Source organism: Paroedura picta, chromosome 2 (assembly GCF_049243985.1).
Source record: "Paroedura picta isolate Pp20150507F chromosome 2, Ppicta_v3.0, whole genome shotgun sequence".
Taxonomy (NCBI): domain Eukaryota; kingdom Metazoa; phylum Chordata; class Lepidosauria; order Squamata; family Gekkonidae; genus Paroedura; species Paroedura picta.
This window is the reverse complement of record NC_135370.1, coordinates 89,361,158-89,382,791: the sequence shown is the minus strand read 5'-3', so window position 1 is coordinate 89,382,791 and position 21,634 is coordinate 89,361,158. Positions and strand designations below refer to the sequence as shown.

The window sequence follows — 21,634 nt, the reverse complement described above, 5'->3', positions numbered from 1 at the left end:
TTCAGCAACAAATTCTATATTTTTATCACTCTCTGTGTGAAGTCCAATTTCCTATTGTCCCTCCTGAACTTCATTGGATGCCCTCAAATTCTAGTGATTTGGAAGAATGAACAAAATTTCTCTTCATCAACTCCATCTGATGCATAATTTTATAAACCTCTATCATAGCCTCTCCCCATTAGCTATCTCTTTTCTAAACTGAATAGTCCTGGACTCGTTAGCCTTTACTCTTGTTAGAATCAGTACTCTACTTTATATATATTTTTTAATAACTCTGGTTATAATGGCATGGAGGGCACTGCTTAGAGTTGTCAGGTGCTTCCTGGCCACTGGCAGGAGATGGGTGGGGTTGCTAGATTGATTGGGAAACTCCTGGAGATATGGAGGTGGAACCTGGGGAATACAGGGACCTTAGTGGGGTACAGTGTCATAGAGTCCACCCTCCAAAGCATTCATTTGCTCCAAGGGAGCTGCTCTCTGTAGTCTACAGATGAGCTTTAATTCTGGGGTGTCCCCAGGTCCCACCTGGAAGTTGGCATCTCTAGCACTGGTGTTCTCTGAGGGGAGAGGGGAGAGAAACTTTCCTGTCAAGCTGAAACCTAGAGACTGTGTATACAGGAAGAACTGAGGAAGGGCAGTTCCTGGATTTTGGGGGAGTCGGCTGATGTTACTTAGAGTCTGGTCTGTCTGCTTCCTTCTGTGCACCACATGATGATACTGAGACTGTTCTTTGTTATGAAGTGACATAATGACTTTGTTTGGATGTAGCACCAAACCACATTGCCCTCTTCCTCCTTACTGCTTGACTCACCTCATGCCTTGACGTCATAACAATGTTCTCCTGGCCGTATTTCACAGCATTGGCTGTCACTGGCAGGGCAATGCATAGTATAATGATGACAGGACAGCAGATAAATTGAATTACATGTTACAGATTGGCACAATGAAACTTGAACTTGTTTTGCAAGCCATTCAGTTTGGGTGGGCTTTTTGTGATCTGAAGCCGTACCTTTATTGTGTCTTAAGGCAAGGGGGAAAGGAGGGGGCATAGTGACACACACAGTCCTTCACACATGTTTCTCTGATTCTTGCCTCAAAGGTTCATATGATTATTACTCTTAAAATGAGAAATCACTATTTAAATAATGTATAGGTACATTAAATAATAGGTACAATAAGTAGGTAAATTAAATAATGTATATTCTAATGTTACCTGTTTACATATGTACTGGCTTACACAGAACAACATTGAGAAGAAATTAATATTCTTGGCTCAGAAATCAAACTCTAACACTTTTTGATCTCTGAGACCCCCCCCCCCCCCGGACACAGGCTCACCTTATATAACTCTTAGTGCCAAGGAGAGCTTCAGGATAGAATGGAGATGGACAAGGTATGGTTGAGTATCACCTGTAGGAGTAACTCATGCATTATGCTGGCCTATTTTTACATCACTACACTGACAATCTCCTACTTACTCCTTTTCTTTAAGAGTTGACCAGTAAAAAAAAAAAACAGAATTGCTGCTTATACATTTGAATTTGTGGGTGTCTTTTGTATTTTTAGTTTCTCATGTGTTGCCTTCCTTTTGCACAGCTGTCACTTTGCACTCATCAATTTGGATTCAGATTTCTAAGAGCTGTCTCTAGGCACTTTGTGCCCACCACCAGCAGAATTTCCAAATAATGTTAAAATGTAATGATTAATTAACTAATTGACATTTTGATGCTTTAAAGAAGACAGTGCTGTGAGAGAAGACTTAATCACATTTCATACCTTGTGAGACTTTGCCTATGTGGCTCTGACTATCCTGATTCTATTTCACATATTTTGTTAGACTGTCCCTTATATGAACAATATTGGGATGACAGCTTTGCTGCTCTGCTGTGAACCAAGTAATCTGTAAATAGGTCTTTTGCTAGGTGTGAAGTCATGTCCGATCCATCGCGACCCCATGGACAATGATCCTCCAGGCCTTCCTGTCCTCTACCATTCCCCGGAGTCCATTTAAGCTCACACCGGCTGCTTCAGTGACTCCATCCAGCCACCTCGTTCTCTGTCGTCCCCTTCTTCTTTTGCCCTCGATCGCTCCCAGCATTAGGCTCTTCTCCAGGGAGTCCTTCCTTCTCATGAGGTGGCCAAAGTATTTGAGTTTCATCCTCAGGATCTGGCCTTCTAAGGAGCAGGCAGGGCTGATCTTCTCTAGGACTGACCGGTTTGTTTGCCTTGCAGTCCAAGGGACTCACAAGAGTCTTCTCCAGCACCAGAGTTCAAAAGCCTCAATTCTTTGATGCTCGGCCTTCCTTATGGTCCAACTTTCACAGCCAGACATTGCAACTGGGAAAACCATAGCCTTGACTAGATGCACTTTTGTTGGCAGGGTGATGTCTCTGCTTTTTAGGATGCTGCCATAACTTTCCTCCCCAGGAGCAAGCAAATAGGTCTATGTCTTTGCAATTCCTGCTCTCCTATTATTGCCACCAGTGCCTTAGCTAAGATCCTCCTATAACATGCTGTTCATTTTATAGTGGTGTAGTGGTAAGGAACATCGACTTCAAGCTGGGTTTGATTCCATGCTCCCTCAGATGCAGTCAGCTGGGTGACCTTGGGCTGGCCACAGCACTGATGAAGTTGTTTTGACTGAGCAGTAATATCAGAGCTCTCTCAGCCTCACCTACCTCACAGTCTATTTTGGGGAGAGGAAAGGAATGGCGATTGTAAGCCACGTTGAGACTCCTTCGGGTAGAGAAAAGCAGCATATAAGAACCAACTCTTCTTTTATCATTCTAAGATTTGTTCTGTTATATAACCCATGGTTTATCTTATTGTCCATCTGCATCTTTTTAGCTGTATAAGTTGTATTAGTTTTCTGCTAATAAAATGTTACTGACTGACAAAAAGATAGGGGTGTGGGATTTTTTTTTCCAGTGGTGTTTTTTTCAGGATTTTTAAAAAAAGTTTTATGTTACCTTCAAGGCTAACAAACTTATTGAAACATGGAATACTTTCATTGGATAGAGTTGACTTCTTCAGACTGAGAGTCAATTTTATGAATCTGATTATTCATGTATTAATATTCTATTATTCTTGAAGGTTGTTTATTATTCTATTATACTAGTATGATTCTATTATTCTTTAAGGTTCCATAATTTCTTTTTGTTTTTTTCTTGACACAGCTGAAATTCATATCTCATTTATGGTACATCAGGTATGAAACATATATTCTCTATCAATGCTTAGCACTGATTCCCAGCCAACTAAGGTAAAAAGTTCAAAAAGTTTCTTATTGGTTGCTCTGTTTGTTTTTCTGCTAATTATTTCAAACATTTAGTTACCTTTGAAAATGTGTCTTAGGTTTCTTGAGAGCGGTATATCAAAATAGAGGCTATACATTTAAATAGGAGAGGTCAGATACTATTATAGCTATCTGTACATAGTAACTTTCTAACCCCAGAGTTGGGAATCTGACTGTGTAAAAAGGTGGCATCAAACCTTTTAAATAAATAAATTGCTACTAAGAGTTTCTTCAGGAAGCAGTACTCTGGTTTCTCAGAAAAGCAGTTTAATGTTAAATGTAGCATATCTACCGATTGCGAGAACTTTCTCTTTATAAAAAGTAAATAGTGCATCAGTTTTCAGAATGACACATAGAAAGGCATTAGTTTGGGAGGTGGGATAATTTGTGTGTGTTCAGTACAAAAATACCCACTATCTCTGTGACATTTAGCCCATAGTAAATGTTTATGAATTTTTGATCAGTCTAGTTCTTATGGTCATTTGCTCCATAACTGGTATAGGCTCCATAACAGAATATTTGCCTGCTATTTGTATACAGATTTGTATGACGGGGTTTCAACTTACACCCTAAAGGTAGTGATTAGTCTCCAGCAGGTGCTAGTTTTGGTTATCATTTTTTGTAGGTTTAGTTGGTAGGCTGTTTTGGATAGAGCAAAAAGAACTGCCTTCAAAATAAAGGGGGGGGGGGCAGAACATTGTCTTGACCTAATGTAGCTTTAGCACGTCAAGAAAACAGTCATGTCTGCTGCAGAGGATAGTCAACAGGTAAGAATAGTAAACATTTTAATTATACAGATTACCATAAATGCCAAAATATCTCTGCAGTTCAATGTGATTAAATCTTTTGAGTTCTTTAGCATGTTTCAGTGAAAGTCCACAACTGGGGACTATCAGCTGTCTCAAGAAAATGACAATCCTGTGCATATCAGGTGGATATCTAGAAATGATGAGATAAATCAATGTATATTACCAGTTACTTTATCATCACTGACAATATTTATGTACATTTGATACATTACTAAATGAATGTTGATATCTACTGTTCGGTATGCTTCATTTATATTCTCTGCATCACTCTTCTTACCAGATAAAAACTGGAAATTATTTATTATAGACAGCTAAAAGTAACTATATAAAGAACCCTGTTGCTGTATTACTATAATATGTTCAAACTTGTTTTAACTTTTTTTTTTTTTGGATCTTGGCAACAATGGTAAATATTCAGAACAGGATGGGAAACAATGGCAGGCACCCAAGCAGTCATTCTTCTCTGTCAACAGCCAACCACAGGGGTTGGAATGAACCCATCTTATGGCCTGAAAACTTAGTTTTGGGGTAGGGAATTGTAGATTCTCTTTCCTCTGGTGTATTCTAGTGGGAGGGGGGGAATTGGATGATTCTAGTATGGTTTATCTCAGTACATATAGAGTTTCAATGAGTGCAGCAAAGGTACAACCCATTTTGCAACTATTGAGGCACTGAACCTGAGGGAAAAGGCAATTATTCTGTTATCTTACTAGTCTCAAAGCACTGTTCATTTTACCTCAGTAAGGAATATGAAGATCAGAATTGTTTCCTCAGAAACTTTTACCACCTTCCAGATCTTTAATCACCAATCAATGATAATAAAAAGATTGGCAAAATTGCAGACTGTTAAGTGTTTTCTTCAATAAAGAGCCTATTTTTGTGTGGAGTAATTTCCAAATGTATTGCGTTAGACAGGAGATTAGCTCACTTGACAGCTGAATATTTACTTGGCTTTATTATTATATACCGACAAAGGGCACAGTGGTTGAATGCAATCAAAATGGACGCTGGCAAGAGCACTGCATAGCTGAGGGAGGTGATTGGGGATCATGGTGACAGCTGTGCTGAATGGCTGACAACAACTACAACATTTTTCTGTGCCACTCTTGCTAATCTTCATTCTAGAAACCTAAGGCAATAAATTTATTAATTTGGGGTTTGATCTGAAGGTGCCATTTCACTGGCATAATACCAGATATATTACTGGAATGGCTCTTCCATTGGCAAAAGACAGTGATTGCAGCCAATTTCCTCTTCCTGCTTCAGACCCTTCCTTTTCATCCCAGACATTACTGAGGGTCCCTTGACCTGCCATAGGAACAGAATTTGGGGGTTGCTCAGTGGGCTTCAATATGGCCCATTATGCACGGCTGCCGAAACGGCGATTTCGGGTCACATGGGAAACGCGGAGAGGGAAGCACACCGGTTATGCACGGGGCGGGGCGTGACGACGGCAAAACCCAGAGTAACCGATTATGCACGCGGCGATCCGGGCACCGCTTCTGGTTGCGCCCAGGTTACCCAGAAGCTGCGCTTTCTTCCGCGTTTCACTGACGCAGCTTTTTTGGCGGCATGCACCGAAGCTGTGGCCGGTTGCAGCTGGCTCCATGCGTTATCGGTGATTTAAGTCGCCGCCATTCCACCCCGAATGTGCGTTATTCCCCCCGTGCATAATGGGTCTATGATTGAAGCATCATCCCACTGGCAATACTTTGGATCTATCTCTTTATTTCTAAGCTGTCAAACCCACTGACAAAGTGATTTGTACTAAGGCATGTATCAACTCTGAAAATTACAAGTTCACCAATAGATCACAAAGCCTTCTCTTAAAAAAAAAAAAGTGTTAAGTCACTGGAATACTTTCATAGCCTGACAAAAGCAAGCTAAATTCTATTCAAAAGATGTTAGCTTTCATCTCAAGAGCAGTGTGCAAAAGGACTCAAATTTCAGTGGCCTTGCCCAATTTTAAAAACAAAACAGATGAAGGTACTTTTTCAAAGATTGTCATTATAAGCACACATCCATTCTGCTTTATGCAAAAACAGTATCTGCATCTGTTTTTCATCTTTGGTTCACATATGAAATTTAATACGCAGCCCCAAAACTATCTAGAAATATGGAGCCTTATTTAAAAGGGTTATTTTATTTTATTTTAAAGGCATTGTTAAAGGTAAAGGTAAAGGTATCCCCTGTGCAAGCACCGAGTCATGTCTGACCCTTGGGGTGACGCTCTCTAGCGTTTTCATGGCAGACTCAATACGGGGTGGTTTGCCAGTGCCTTCCCCAGTCATTACCGTTTACCCCCCAGCAAGCTGGGTACTCATTTTACCGACCTCGGAAGGATGGAAGGCTGAGTCAACCTTGAGCCGGCTGCTGGGATTGAACTCCCAGCCTCATGGGCAAAGCTTTCAGACGGCTGCCTTACCACTCTGCGCCACAAGAGGCTCATAAAGGCATTGTTGCAATAGTGTTAATAATTAATAATGAAATTAGGATTGTTCTTCATATATTTATTTAATTGGGGTTTTCAAAATTGCCAGTGTGGTATTAATAGATAGATGGTGGATATCAGTCTGAGAGTTTTGAATACAAATCCATGATAAACCAGGAAGCTAACTGAATGATGCTGTCTGGCCTGGCGGAGCTGTTTAACATAAAGAAGCAACAAAACAACCCTACGTATGCCCACTTGAGTTCCTAGGAGGAAGGATAAGTGTGTTACTCACATAGATATGTTACTTATGATTCCATTATGATATGGAGACCCAAACTAAACCAATAAGTATGTCTCAGGGAAAGCTTTTCATATTAAATAGAGCCAGTGCAGGAAGTCCTCTGTTTGCACATACATTTCAGATTGCAAAATGGGGATTTCCCAGATTTGTAATACAGCACTCTGCATTGCAGGCTGCTTCTTAAGTTTAAGATTATTTAGGAAGTGAGATTTGTTTCCTGTGGCAGGCGGTTACCTAGAGTAAAAAGGAGAAAACCTGGCTGGTCGTGCAGATATCCCCCAATGAATCCCTGGCTTATGGTTGAAAGTACAAATATCTATTACATGAAATAAACAGAAAACCGGCAGCAAATTTGAGAAGGGCACACTTTTCTGGGATGTTTTTCATATATTTTATGAAAAAATGCTGTGATATCATATTTGGTACTAATCTGTTTCTACTCTAGAACAACCCCAGCATCAGGTACAACATCACGTTTCCTTCATAAGACTGCTTTTGGAACAATTCTAGTGGAGCTACACAGATAGAAATGTTACAATAAATCCATGTCAAGTTCCCAGGAAACAGATAAGGGTAGGACTCTATTGTGTGAGCTTTCTTGAAAAACATGCATGGATCTTTAACTAAACATTGTATATATCTATAGGAAGACTTCTGAATAATCTTCTGTTGAAAAAAGTGAAGCCCCCCACCCCCACACCTTAATAAATGATTTTGCAGAGAAACACCATAGAATTTACTTAGAAACATGAAATCCAAATGACTCAAAGAGCCCACTCCACAATTCCTGTGCATCCTGCTTAAGGACCTTGTGACCAAAGACAATATCAGTGACCTTTCAGTAGGAGTTAAGATTTTTAGAGTTTCAGGAGGACTTCTTCAGCTGAGGCTTCATAATTGCCTTTGTCAAGGTGGTCAGAACAGCCTCATCCTAAATTTTGTGACCCAGCTAGACACACAAGCCAGGATGGATGAGGGTTGAGCTGAGAGGAAGAACCTATCTAAGCAACTTGTTTATTTCCTCAGACAACAGCAACTATGTGTTTCCTGTGTGGCAGGAAGAGGGGGGCAAGCAGGGAGCTGGGAAGTTGAGTAGACAGATGACTTGAGAGCAAAGAGATGAGAATCCCTGAAGGAGGGTGCCTAAAAGATAAGAAAGAGAAATGAGAGGGAAGGATGTATTGATGAAGGTGAGCCCTCAAGGGACACAGGGCAAAAAGCATTCTAAATAGGAGGGGCCAAGATGTAAGGTGTCCCACAGAAGTCCCACAATTCAGTATATTTAAGATACAGGCATGAAATCCTTATCCATTGTGACTCTTAATATTTGTGAAACAGCCCTGCAGGTGGAGAGTGTCCTGGCTGTCCAAGTTGGAATAGGGCCAGTCAGGGTGCAGCCAGCTAAGCTAAGCTGGCTGCATCCTGATGGACCTGCACCTACAGCTCTCACCTTCCCTCCCTCGACACTAGCCACTTTGCTCTCAGATGCTGCAGGAACCAGCGTGTAAGAGAGAGACACAGAGAGCCCTACCAAACTGCAAACCGGCCCTGATTACCTGCTATGGGTCCTGCTGTGATGGAGAGAGAGAGAGAGAGATCTGCACCTGCTCGTGTCCCCTGGGACCTAGTGCCCATTGCATTCCTGGTTGCAATGGGCTTTCTTGCTAATTCTATTATATTTCTCAACCTTCCAATTACAGATTAACAAATACAATGTTGTTTTTTCTTTTATTCCAGTTTTACTTATTCCAGTCACTGGAGCCATTGCCAAGCTCTTCTTTTCTTGTCTTCATCTGTAGTTCAGCCTTTTGAAAGCAAATAAGCAAATTTTTGCTGACTTGCTAAAATGACAGTATTCAAATATCTATTGGTACTGTTTGCAATATTAAGCTGGAGCTCAGAAATGAAGAGGCAAAGTGGGTATATTTGCATTGACTTACAGGAGGGCATGTTGGGCTCAAGGAAGAAACGCACCCTTTTCTTTTTGTTGGCTTACACAAGGCCACAGCATGGGAGAGGGAGCCTGACTTGCAGTCAACTGACCACAAGAATCTGGACCACAGTGATGCCCTGGGCCTAACCAGTTCCCCTGATGGGAACATGGATCCTCTTACCATTGGGTTTCCACCCAAGGGAAGTTTCCAGGGGCACCCTGAGGCCCACCTGGTTCCCCCACTGAGACTGCAGGTCCCCTTGCTGCTGGATTCCTATCATAGGAAAGTGTCCACATGAGGTGCCAAGAGGAAGTGCGCATTTCCCTTGGGCCCACCCCAGGCCACCCGGCACTGTAAACCCTGGGGTCCCAAGGAGGTGCCCACCCCAAGCTACCTGGCACTGTGAGTCCCATGACTCCCCAGCTGGATTGGCCCTGCTTGCAGACCTGCCACCTCATAAGGAGGTCCCTAACCTGGGGAGTCTGATGTGCAGACTGAACTCCCCACAAACAGGCTCCATCCCATGCCCAAACCACCAGCAGTCATGAAATACAATTCAAAAACATTTGACAGTGGCCATTTAAATATACACAGTATTAGCCAACATAACTGGGTTGGTGGGAAGGAATTTGTTCTGGTGGCAGTTTGCCAAATCAACTGGCCCCCTTGCACCTGGGTCCACACACCCCAGCCCATTTTGCAGACACAGCACACAATTGCTGTACCCACTCTGTCTGCTGCTGGGCTTGTCACCCCAGCTCTGCCTCCTGACCGCCCGGCTCCTCCTCCATGTCAATGGCAGCTAGAGGTAAGTCTTCACCACTTTTTAGTAAATGTATACTGCATTCCTATATGAGCTAAATGGTGGTGGTAGGGAGGTTTTTTGAGGGATAATAGTGTTCCTTTACCCACAATTGGAAGTAGATAGAATATAAGATTAAACAAGAGTTAGCCCTTGTATTTCTATTTCTCTCCCAGTACTCTAATAAGTAGATTAGATAACCTCCTGAGATGGGGTAGATAGGCCATGGAAGCTAGGAAGCAGTGGGAAGAGTTTCAAGTATGGGAGAGTTTATTATCACTTAAGCATTAGGCTTTTTACCTGGAAAGTATAGTGTGAGTACTGAGACCATGAAAAATAGTTTGGGAGAATGTAGCTTCCCCTGTTATGGTATTATTGCTGGGGGTGGGGATTATGGCCTGCATTGTTATGCAAAGGAAATTCTTACCCTAATTAGTGCATAGTACTCTGTTTCCTCCACCCATCAGTCACAGACAATTCCTCTGTGTACAACTAACAAAGCAGAAGACTGTGTGCTAAGAAGGGCAGGTTTTAGGGTTGCCAGGCCTCCTGAGAAGCACTAGGAAATTTATTTTAAAAACGCACTAGACTCACATGTGATGTGACATCACTGCTGCATAAAAACTGGAAGTGATGTCATTTAGTTCTAGGAACTGCTGGAAGATTTATAGTTTTTACACAGGATTTCCAGTAATTCAAAGAAAGACATGATATCACTTGCAGGTTCCCTCCAGTAGTGGTATAACATCATGCACAATGCCATGTGCGTCTCCCATATCCCTGCCCCCAAGTTTGTTGCCAATTATGGCCAAATCTTAACACCGCCTGCGGCGCCGCGGGTGCCGCGGACTAAATAAAAGGGTAAGGGGTTCTGGGGCGGGATGTGTCCGGGATGAGGAAGGGTCCGGATTGGACCCTTCCTCCGGACAGACAATCGGAGGGACCAATCGGCTGGCGCACAGCGCCTGCTGATTGGTCCCTCTGATTCCCAGCCCCAGCAACTGCGAGCCGCACGCAGCGGGGCTCGCAGTTGCTCCTTTGCTGCTGGCCTGACGTGTCGCAGGTGCGAAGCACCTCCGACGCATCAGGCCGCCCGCAAGGGAGCCCTTGGCAGCCGCGCGGAGCAGGGCTGCCGGGGGCTCCCTGCCCGGCGGCCTGACACAGCAAGAGGCGCGAAGCACCTCTCGCCCTGTCAGGCCGCCACCAGAGAGAGACGCCGATGACAAACCACTGCCCAGGGGAGGCCCCGCCGCTCGAGGGAGCCCCCACCATCACAACGCCAACCCGCAAGATTGTAAGTACCTAGCGCCCGCTGTATTGGTCATACAGCGGGCTTGATTACTAGTTAAAAGATATTAAAGCTCTAAACTATGTCAAATTTAAGACATTCTGTAGCATTATCAAAAATGTATTTTAATATATATATATTTTAAATTTAGGGGCCTGTCACGATCTGAGACCGTGACCTCTAGTTTTCTTAATTGGTACCTTAGTACAGCTCTGGAAAAGGGTAATTTGTTGTGATGTGACTGGTTCTGTTTTACAGCCAAGGGGAAGCATTTCTTAGAAACAGGTGAAAAACTTGTTTCTTTGTGTCTTGGGAAAACTCTCCGGCCCTCATGCAAAGGACCAACTAGAGATTCTTTTATTTTTCCCCGAAACTTAAATTTGAAGGAGGAAATCAATATAGGGATGCTTGCTATAAAATTTATCCACATTACTTTTGTACTGTAGAGCAGTGGTCCCCAGTCTTTTTATTACCGTGGACCGGTCAACGCTTAACAATTTTACTGAGGCCCGGGGGGGGGGGTAGACTTTTGTCGAGGGACATTGCCACCTGAGCCCCTACTCCACTTGCTTTCCCGCTGGTGCCCCTGACATCCTGCTGCCCACCGGGGGGCACTGTCAGCAGCAGCTGCGGAGTGCCATGCCGAGGGGGAGCCACAGCCATGCCAGCCGCTGGAGAGCACCAAAGGTGAGCCGGCAGCAGAGTGGCAGGGCAGCCCCCAAGGCAGCAGCCGGGGAGAAGGACGAGGAAGAGCAGTGGCCTGGTACCGACTGATCCACAGACCGGTCTTGGTCCCTGGACTGGGGGTTGGGAATCAGAGAAACTTGCTTACAACCAGTGACGCATAATACCAATTTAGTGGATGCCAAGGTATTCTGTATGGAATGGATGCCTTGGTCCTCTATGCTGGCCTTAAGGTCCAAGGCCCCAAATCTTCTGGTAGAAGAAACCCAGACACGTTAATATATCTCAATGCCCAACCATCTTTATTTAAAGACTAGGCCTCAAAGCCCATCCAGCCCTCCCACCCCCGGCGAAGCCTCCCCCGACTACCCCCCTTTCTTTAGTGCCTATTTCAGGGTTTTAAATAAGATACCCATGACTAGAGAGGCATTCAAAGAAGCACTGATAATATCCTGGCAAGACTGTTATGATCCAAGCAGTTGAGACTAAAGCACCTGGGACCCACATACTACAAAACCTGGAAAATCAGCATCCATGTTGTATTTCATGGGAGCAATTTTATGAGAAAAGAATATTCAATATATTTTTTCCATTTGTCTTCAATACTTGTTTCAGTAGTCACAGGTTACAATCTCAGGTTTGATTATAAAGTCAGCATTTAATTTTTGGTGGCTTTATTAGTTCTAGTTTGAATTGTAAATCTGTTAAAATTTTCTCAGTCTGTCAAATGGTCATGTACCATGGAATTTTATTTTATTTGTATTGGTTTATTTATTGGATTTGTTACATGCTACTCCCATACAACTGGCTTGCAGCAGGTTACAGAATAAAATCCCCATAATAAAACCTGGACTTAAAACCATAATTTACAATCCTAAACAAATCCCCAGCAGCAAAGAAAATACCATCCTCCCATCCCCATTCCTCAGGATATGTCAGTGCATTGGGCAAATTCCTGTCCCCCATGATGGGTGCTGTTTGGTGAACCAGGGGGCTGGGAGAATGAATAACTGCTGCTGGTTACTTGTATTTGAATGCTGGATTTTATGTGGAGTTTTAATTGTTGTTACCTGCCATGAGCCATTTGCAGAGTGGCAGGCTAAAAGTCTAAACAATCAATCAATCTACAGACCTCCAGCATCTAACTGTAGGGTATTGATGTAAGTGGGGGTGTCCAAGGTTTTGGCCATTTTGAGGAGGGTCCATGACTTTCCTTGCCCTGTCCTCAACCAAATGTCTGGTGGAAGAACTCTGTCTTGCAGGTCCTGCAGAACTGTGACAGCTCTGTCAGAGCCCTCAGCTCTTTCAGGAGCAAATTCCACCAGGTTGGGACCAGGACCAAAAAGGCCTTGGTCCTAGTCGAGGCCAGGTGCACCTCTCGTGGTCTGGGGATCACCAACAGATTAACATACAGAGAGTGCAATTTTATCAATTACAGAAAAGAGATCTCCATCCCATGGATGTAAAATCAGTGGATGTCATGCCCGCACCAGCTGCACCTTCACTGCAGGGGCCAGAGAGCACTATGGAGGTGTCAGCCAACCCAGGTTCACTGTTTCCTGGAGACCTGGCGATTGACTCTCCAGATGTCAAACAGCCTGGTCCCAGCCAGGCTGATACCCAGCCCTATGTGCCGGTTTATATCAAGCCCCGGGACAAGACCCCCTCTAGCCCCAAAGACACATCAGAGTGGCAGCAATGGCACCATCAGGTCAAGACCACTGTGAGCACCGGGCACTCACCAGAATGGCCACATTGGCACCATCAGACCAACCTGACAGCAGGCCAGAGATCAACTCACCTGTCAGCTCACTGTCAAACTAGATAGAATCAGCTGCAACTCCTGCCTCAGACAAGGATTAGGCCCAGTTGCAGGCCCTCTGTCTGAGGGTTGCTCTGCCCTGTTCTGGTGTATTTCAGAAGGACCTTGAGGCAAGGTCCTCTGTAGGTGCAATGTATACATTTCCTTGCCCATCTTCCCAGATCATCCTTCGTCTGGTTCGCTACAGCAAAGCCCTGCTCAACTGTTTCTCGGTTCCAGACTTTGGCTTTAGTTCATGACTACGTTCCCAGCTCCTGACCCCTGGCACTGGCTTCCAACTCTATTCTGGCTTCCGACTCCAGTTTGGTTTTTGACTCTTTCTGTGACTCTCAACCCCAGCTTGGCTTGGCTTGACTCCACTCCTCATTCTGCCCACTCCTGGGCTGGATCCTGGATTCTGGCCTGCCTTCTGACTTGGCACATCCACCCAGTTGAATAGGTACCGTCTGGCAAGCCAGCACAGTAGAGTTTCAAAGTTAAGCATGGATTTAAATCTGATCCTCTGACATCAAAGGGACATTAAAGTTCTTAAATTTGGCAGGACTGTATCCCTAATTCCCACAATGACAAAATATCCTGGACCTGAAGGCTGTTCACAAGTTACAGTGAACACATGTATAATCCCTGCACAATGTGCACTTGATTTTTCTTAATGTGGGAATTGAATAATTCTCATGCTATATTCAATGCATGTATAGTTGACCACATGATTTAAAGTTTGAACCTTAAATTTCTCTAGGTACTCGTCTCCAGTTTTATTTGTAAAGTGAATACGTTTTGGCTCATTCTCCCTAACAGATGTGCATCCTTAACAGATATGTGTGCTGCATAAATGACTAGAGTTGATGTTAGCTCTATTATAAGAATCAGGAAATAGTTGGGGAATATTATTCCCAACTTTTATAGTTCAGTGCTTAAACTTGTTTATGTAATTGTAGCAAAACAATTATTTAAATATCTTAGTGAAATCAAGGTTATCTCTGATGGGGGCAGCTTAGAACTGCTTTAGGTTAATTTAGATTCTGTCATGTTAAGCCCCCTGACAGAGCCCTGCATCCATTTCCAGCAGTTCCTGTACTTATGTGCAAGTATTGATGTCCTTGGAGAACTGCACGTGATCTTTGGTTGCCCTTTTCTTTTTGCTGTTAAGTAATACTCTCTGTGGGACACAGAAAAATTGTGTAGTACCCCTGGTGATAGCCCCAGCCTTTTGTTTGGTCTAGCAATCCAGTTGCTACTGAACTATGACACGGTTATGAGACATTTAAGCATAGCGAGGAGTCCAGCAGGGCAGCAGTTGCTATTAAATGTTGCCATACAAATTATATAAGCAGATCACATGAAGATTGGATCATGTATTGAGGTAATTGCTTGGTCTAAGCTATGTTGACACATGTCTTTGCAATGGCCGCCCTCTTTCTGCTTGGTGCTGACCTGTTAGACTAGTTTATAAGAGTCTGTAGGTTATTGGGTTATGGTTACATCATAATTACACAGCAACATTTTTTCTATGGGTATTTGTGTTCACTTCCCATTAAAGGCAATCAATGGGTTGGGAGTATCTAGAGCAGTGTGGCCACTACTAATACCCTCCTGTTTCATATATATATAAGTACTCTGACTGGAACCACACCTTAAGTCAGGAGGCCATTTAAGTTGTGTACAGGATATTTATTTCTCATAATATAACATGTTATATATTGTGACATGTGCCTTCTATACCCTCAGACATTTCAGCCTCAATTGGTAATCACTGTCTTTGTTCTCATATACCCCTCATGGATAGCAGAGTTTTGTAAATCCAGTCAGGGAAGGTGGGACCATTTGAAACAATGAACATACAAGGTGTTCCACAGCACAGTTAATACTAACTGAATGAGAAAGAAAAAGCTTTCTTTTTTATATCCTGCTTTACCCTACCTGAAGAAGTCCCAAAGTGGCTTATAAGCACTTTCCTCTTCTTTTCCTCACAACTGACACCCTTTGAGGTAGGTGGTGCTGAGAGAGCTCTAAGACAAACTGCCCTGCAAGAACAACCCTAAGAAAACTGGGCCCAGGGTCACCCAGCTGGCTGCATGTGGAGGAGTGGAGAATGAAATCCTGTTTCCTCCTTCCAGGTCAGAAAAGATAGAGAGGAGAGAGTTAGGGAAGGTAGAATTTGAAAAGAAAATATAAGGAAGGAGTTACTACTCTGATCATATTCATAATCCCTTGTAGGTATACATCTTATGTGTTATCCAGTTTGTTTCTAACAAGTGGGTAAATAGCAAAGTTTTTAATAGCTTTTCCTTAGTTTTCTATGGTTTTCTTACCGTAGGGATGAGTGTACATCAAAAAATTTCATTCTGATTTAGTATCAGAAAGTCATGAAGGGCATGATTAGCATTTTCAAAAATATATCAGGAGAATTATTATCATATGGGGGAGTTGTTTGAATAAACACCGGGCCTGCAAGACAGAGCTCATCAGCCAAACCTATGGTTGAGGCCAGCAGACACCCACAACCCTCTCTCCCCCTACCCCTTCCAAAGGGGCTATGAAAACTTTTCATCTACAAATCAGATCGAGGTTTTAAATGGTCTTAAATATTTATTTTATTGAAAAATTGCATTTTAAAATTTATATAGTATTCATGTACACTGCCCTGAGATGGCTGGTTCGACAGGGGTGGTATATAAGCTAGATAATTAATTTAAAATACTCCCTATTGAAAACAATAATCATTACCTTTTATAACGATGAATTTGAAGCCCCACCCCTGAGGCAGAAGGACAAGGGAGGGAGGAAGAAGTGCCCCCTCAACCTCCAGGTGGTCCATGGTGCCACAGTTCTTCTGAACCTTAAAGAGTTGTTATTTCTGTGGGCAGCTGACTGAGACTCCAGAGCCTTGAGGCCAGGTCTTCTAATAGGAAAAATGACAATCCAAAGGGCAGAATTGCTGCAGACCATCTGGGGTACATTTCCTCCTCCCTGGCCACTCCTGCTACCTCCCTGGCTCATTCCAATGTTATTGGGAGTCGAATTGTGTGTGTGTGTGTGTGTGTAGGCACTTTCTGCTATTGCTGATCTGATCTCCAGCAGGAAATATCAGGCATTTTATTGGGTTGGAAATATCTGATTGCACAGCCCCTAGTACACATGTTCTACTCTTACATCAAGGATCACTGGTTGAACACCAATTGCTGAAGGCTCTTCTCTCATGATTCTCTAGTAGAAATATCACAAAATGAATGTTGCTTTGTTTGCAAGTTTACCATCTAAATCACCTGCCATCTGCTTTGTTTATTAGAAATAGCCTAGATTAGCGATCCCCAACCTGTCGGCTGCGGACCACATGTGGTCCGTCGACTAACTGGAGGTGGGCCATGAAGGACGCCTTCTCTCCCCCCCTCGGCCCTTTACTTCATCCACGATCCGGCAGGCGCACATGGGACTATCTCGTTGCAGAGAAACAAGCTCAGGGTTCCCATGGATTTGTCATCGTCATGAGTTAAAATTTCCATATATAGCAAAAAAAAGGTGATTAATTATAACATCTTTTGACAGCATATCTTTTGAGCGCATAAATCCTTTCAGGAGCCCTTCTCACTGGACAGAAGAAATATGAGCTTCCTCTGAAGGAAGCACTTCAGCACACACCTACCCCAGACAAATGCTGTTTTCTAGGCCACCTAGTGGCTGTGTAAAGACTCTGCAGTGCATGATGATAAAACCAAAAACACACTAGCATTGCAAAGGCTGAAGTCCAGCTGAGAATGAAGCTTCCTTCATGGTTGTCACTTGAATCAGAAACCTAATGTATACATGTAGAACTTCTCTGTTCTGTGCATACCAACAGCAGGAGGAAATCTGTAAAGTACCTTAAGTGTCACACGTGAATCAGGACTGAGAAGCTAATAATGATAATAGAGTGAGGGAGTACATTGGAGTACAAGGGACCTGGATGCCCTGAAACAAACCAAAATCTCTGTGATAGAGAACTGAGAGGTGGTGGAGAGCTGAATGAGTAGGAATTAGGAATTATGGAATGGCTGGATATAGTTACTTGAAACAAATGAGAAAGTAGAGACAATGCCACTACGTTTTTTCTGCTGTGGATATACAGAGAAAGCAGAAGTAAGTGATGTGATCTAAATGAAATCTCCCATCATTTAACAGTTTATATTTTATTTTTATGTTTAGTATTTATAACTAAATAGCATTAATAGTATAAGAGAAGTCATATTGGATCAGATCAGTGGTCCATCCAATCCAACACTCTGTGTCACACAGTGGCCCAAACCCAGGTACCATCAGGAGGTTCACCAGTGGGGCCAGAACTACAGAAGCCCTCCTACTGTCCCCCTCCCATCAAGAATATAGGGCATCACTGGCCAGATTTCACGTTCTCTCCATACCTTGAGGAGCAGGCTGTATTTCATGACTGTTTGGAACATTAAGCAGAGGCAAATCGAAATTTATTTATTTTTATTTTTAAATTTATAAACCGCCACTCTCGGCCTGGCTGGTTTATGACGGTTTACATTTAAAAATATTTGTCACGGAGCTCCTAGAATCGCCTTCCCCAACTCACCCTGTTTCTCCTCCGCCCTCCTGGTTTTGAGACCCAGCTTTGATCCATTTTTTGTGCCCCAACCCAGCACTACTGTAAAGCAAGCCCTCTTGTCTCCAGTTAAAGTAATCTGTGTGTGCAAAAAGATGGAGGAATAAGGCCCCCAAAATCCAGTGATCACTTAAACTCACTGCTGAAGTTGAAGTTTATGGTGCTGAAGTTAACGTTAACTGTAAATCAAGCTACCCACCTCACATTTTAGTACCTTAGTATATGTTCCTCACAAGTATGAATAATCACATGGTACTGTTACATAGAGTATTCAGAGATTAAAACCTGGATTATCCTCTTCAAAACTGAATTTTAGAATAAGAAAGTGTGATTGTAAAACAATGATTGCTTGAATTAACTGAATGATGTAAATCAAATTATCTTGGCTCTTCTCTCCCCCCTCCCTCTCAGAGTATTATCCTTCAAGCCTTTAGAAGAAGAGAAAGTATCACATATGATAAACCAGATTTAAGTGATAAAGAGTAAGTTCAGTTTACTTATTTATTTAATTTCATAATTAGTATGCCATTTGTGATTATCTGTGAGGTGGTATTCTAAGAAAGGAAAGTATGGAATTTATCACCTGTGTGTTGATTGTTCCGACATACTATTAGAACAGTATAAAGCAGCTTTCTAGACTGAACTGACAAATCATTCTTAAAACGGGTATACAGGGAGCTAGGGATTCAGTAGTCTAAAGAAGATTTAAAGTTTTGCAGTTACAGTGTTTGATGAAATTCCAGGAGTTTTAGTAAAAGAAACAAATAGTCCCAGTCAACTATTTTTTCATAGGGAAAAAAGTTTAAGTCCAGTGGCACCTTTCAGACCAAAAAGTTTTATTCTGGGTATAGGTTTTCTTCTGCATGCATATTCCTTCAGATATGAAGGTGTTCATGCACATGAAAGTTTATACCAATAATAACATTTTTTTGTCTGAAAGGTGTCACACTGCTGCTTCAGACCAACATGGCTACCCATCTAAATCTATCTTTTAATACAGTCATTTCAGTGAATGCAGTCAAACCAATGATCCTGCCGCAGCCTTGAATGAAGACACACAGGCTGAACCTCACAATAACGACAAAGAAGAAACATTCAGAATGGAATTGCCATATTGCACAGGAGAAATTGACTTCATGGCTTCTGGAAAGAAACGGGGAAAGGTAGCACAAAAATTAAGAATTGTCAGTTTCAATTCGATGACCTTTCATTACTCTAAAAATCTTAAACTCATGCTCTAATAACATTACATTGATGGACTGTGTGTGTCTAGTGCTATTATGTACTTGCCAACTTACTCATTTTAGAAGAGCCGCAGCCACCCTAGGCACGCAGTGGCCATTGCGGGGGCGGAGGGCTTGGCAAACAAAAGAGCCTGCCACAGTGTGCATCCGGCCAGGGAAACCCCAAGCGGTGCACGCTGCATGCTTGTGAGGGTGTGGAGTGGCAGTGGTGGTGGAGTTAAAGAGAGCTGTGCGAGCCACATGCACTCCTTTTGCCACCGCGCTCTGCCGCTCCAGCTTTCCCTCCCTCCCAGCCTGTATTGCAACATTTATTGTTCTGGGGGTTGTTGTTTGTCATATTTGGTTATATTTCTTATCATCACAGCTGGCGGTTGTTTGGGGTGGATCCAAGGGCGCAACCTGCGCCTGTGGGTTGAAGCCCATCCGAGGGAGTCTCCATAAGAGGTTGCCTTGGGAACCAGGGCAGCTTCCCAGATGGAGAGCTGGACCCTACCCATGGCAGGGCAGCTGGGTAGGCCCCAAGAGAGGTTGATGCCCATGGGGTCTGCACTATCTGGCCTTCTCAGGGGTTAGCAGGCCTGATGGTTAGGGTAGCTGGGTGAATGGTCGCCCAGTCCCTGCAGGGCTGCTGCATGCCAGCAGCAGCAGGCAAGGGGCGGTTAGGGGATCCACCCCTCAACATGGGTGTGCCGACGCTCATGACCTGACATGTATATGTGTTAATAAAAGCTGTGGCTGTGCTGCTCTATCTGGCTGCACCCAGTGGCAACTGGGTGGGAGGTGCCTGGGCTGCGGAGCCAAGCTTGAGTCCACACCAGAGCAAGGTCAACATCCAGTCCAGGTCGTTACGTACAGAAGCAAACAGAGTCTGAGCCGAAAAGTAGTCAAGGGATAGCCAAGGTCAGGATCCAGAGAAGCAAATAGTCATCAAAGCCAGTCCAATTACCAGGAGCATAGACAAGAGCCATATGCCAGAAGTCAGGGAAGCCAATAGGGAGTCACAGGAGTTCGCAGAGCCAAGGGAATCCAAGCCAGACAGGAGGGTTTCTGCACAGATTGCACCCAGCGTGCCTAAAAGCAACCTAGCTAATTGGCTGCACCTGAGGGAGGACTCACATCCTCCCTAGGAGCCATCCCAGCTCTACCCCATCTATTGAGACAGCGTGCCTGCAATCTCTGGCTCCTCCAGGGTTCTGTGATAACTGATCTCATCTGCCCCCTTAGTCTTTCCGGGGAATCTCTCCGAACTCTCTGAGTTTATGTGTGACTGTTCAGAAACTGCATCTCTGAAATAGACCGGCTCATCTCTGCTGTTCCCCTGTGTGCATTCAGATGCATCTCTCTGCTCTGACAGCAGAGTCAGTTGATTTACAGCAGCTGGCTCGGCAGTCAGCTCTGGTTGCTATGGCAACCCCTTGGAGACGGGAGGTGTCAGCGGGGGCATGACAGTGGCCCTGTTTAGCCAAAGATAAGTTTCCTGCCTGATCTTTTGCGAGACAAATATGCCCTCTTACCTCCAGAATTATCTACTAGTCAACAACACATAGCAATATCTGTGCTCTGCAATTACTACCCATCTTTCATAAAAGAGGGTCTGTTCCTTTTACAGTGGATTGGCCACTAATTACATAGGTGCAGTTTCCCCCATTAAAGGCTCCTTGTGCTTGGTGAAGGGGCTACTAAAATAGGGATAAGTAGGCAAGAATTGAACTCTGGTGCTGGAGAAGAATCTTGAAAGTCCCTTGGGCTGCAAGGCGAACAAACCGGTCAGTCCTAGAGGAGATCAGCCTGGACTGCTCCTTAGAAGGCCAAATCCTGAAGATGAAACTGAAATACTTTGGCCACCTCATGAGAAGGAAGGACTCCCTGGAGAAGAGCCTAATGCTGGGAGCGATTGAGGGCAAAAGAAGAGGGGGAAGAAAGAGAATGAGGTGGCTGGATGGAGTAGGTTGTAAGCTTAAATGGACTCCGGGGAATGGTAGAGGACAGGAAAGCCTGGAGGATCATTTTCCATGGGGTCATGATAGGTCGGACACGACTTCTCAACTAACAACAACAACAGGCAAGAGTGGTTTGGTTAACCAATCTTTTCAACGTTTCTTTTAAAAATATATTTTACAATTCTTTAAGAGGGCATTCAGGTTGGTTTGTTGGTGTTGCTCTGTTAGTTTTAACCAGGAATTCTGTATCACTCTATATATTTGTTTCTTGCTCACTGTGTTGAGAAGTATTCACCAACACCCTCCAGCACCATACAGCAGTTAGGGCTGATTGTGCTTTATGGTAACATTCATGATCTGGATCAGCAGAAAAAAACTATGCTGAATCAGACCAATGGTCCATCTACTAGAGTACCTTGTTTCCCACAGTGGCCAGCCAAATGCTAAAGCTGGATAAGGGATCATGCATGCATTTAGA

The 21,634-nt window shown here is 43.6% G+C and overlaps 1 protein-coding gene and 1 long non-coding RNA gene across 2 annotated transcripts in view; both read left to right on the top strand.

Moving 5' to 3' along the window:
* The first annotated feature begins 3,952 nt into the window (after positions 1-3,952).
* LOC143829923 (uncharacterized) lies at positions 3,953-19,096 on the top strand. The gene is made up of 3 exons (XR_013228283.1): positions 3,953-4,062; positions 18,384-18,454; positions 18,973-19,096. It is a non-coding gene; the product is annotated as an uncharacterized LOC143829923 (long non-coding RNA).
* A 1,830-nt stretch (positions 19,097-20,926) lies between these two features.
* The window catches only part of TRPM5 (transient receptor potential cation channel subfamily M member 5), a 45,376-nt gene continuing 44,668 nt past the window's right edge, over positions 20,927-21,634 (top strand). Inside the window, exon 1 of the mRNA XM_077321521.1 lies at positions 20,927-20,982. The gene's annotated coding sequence lies outside the window, so the exon portion shown is untranslated. The remainder of the gene's footprint in view (positions 20,983-21,634) is intronic.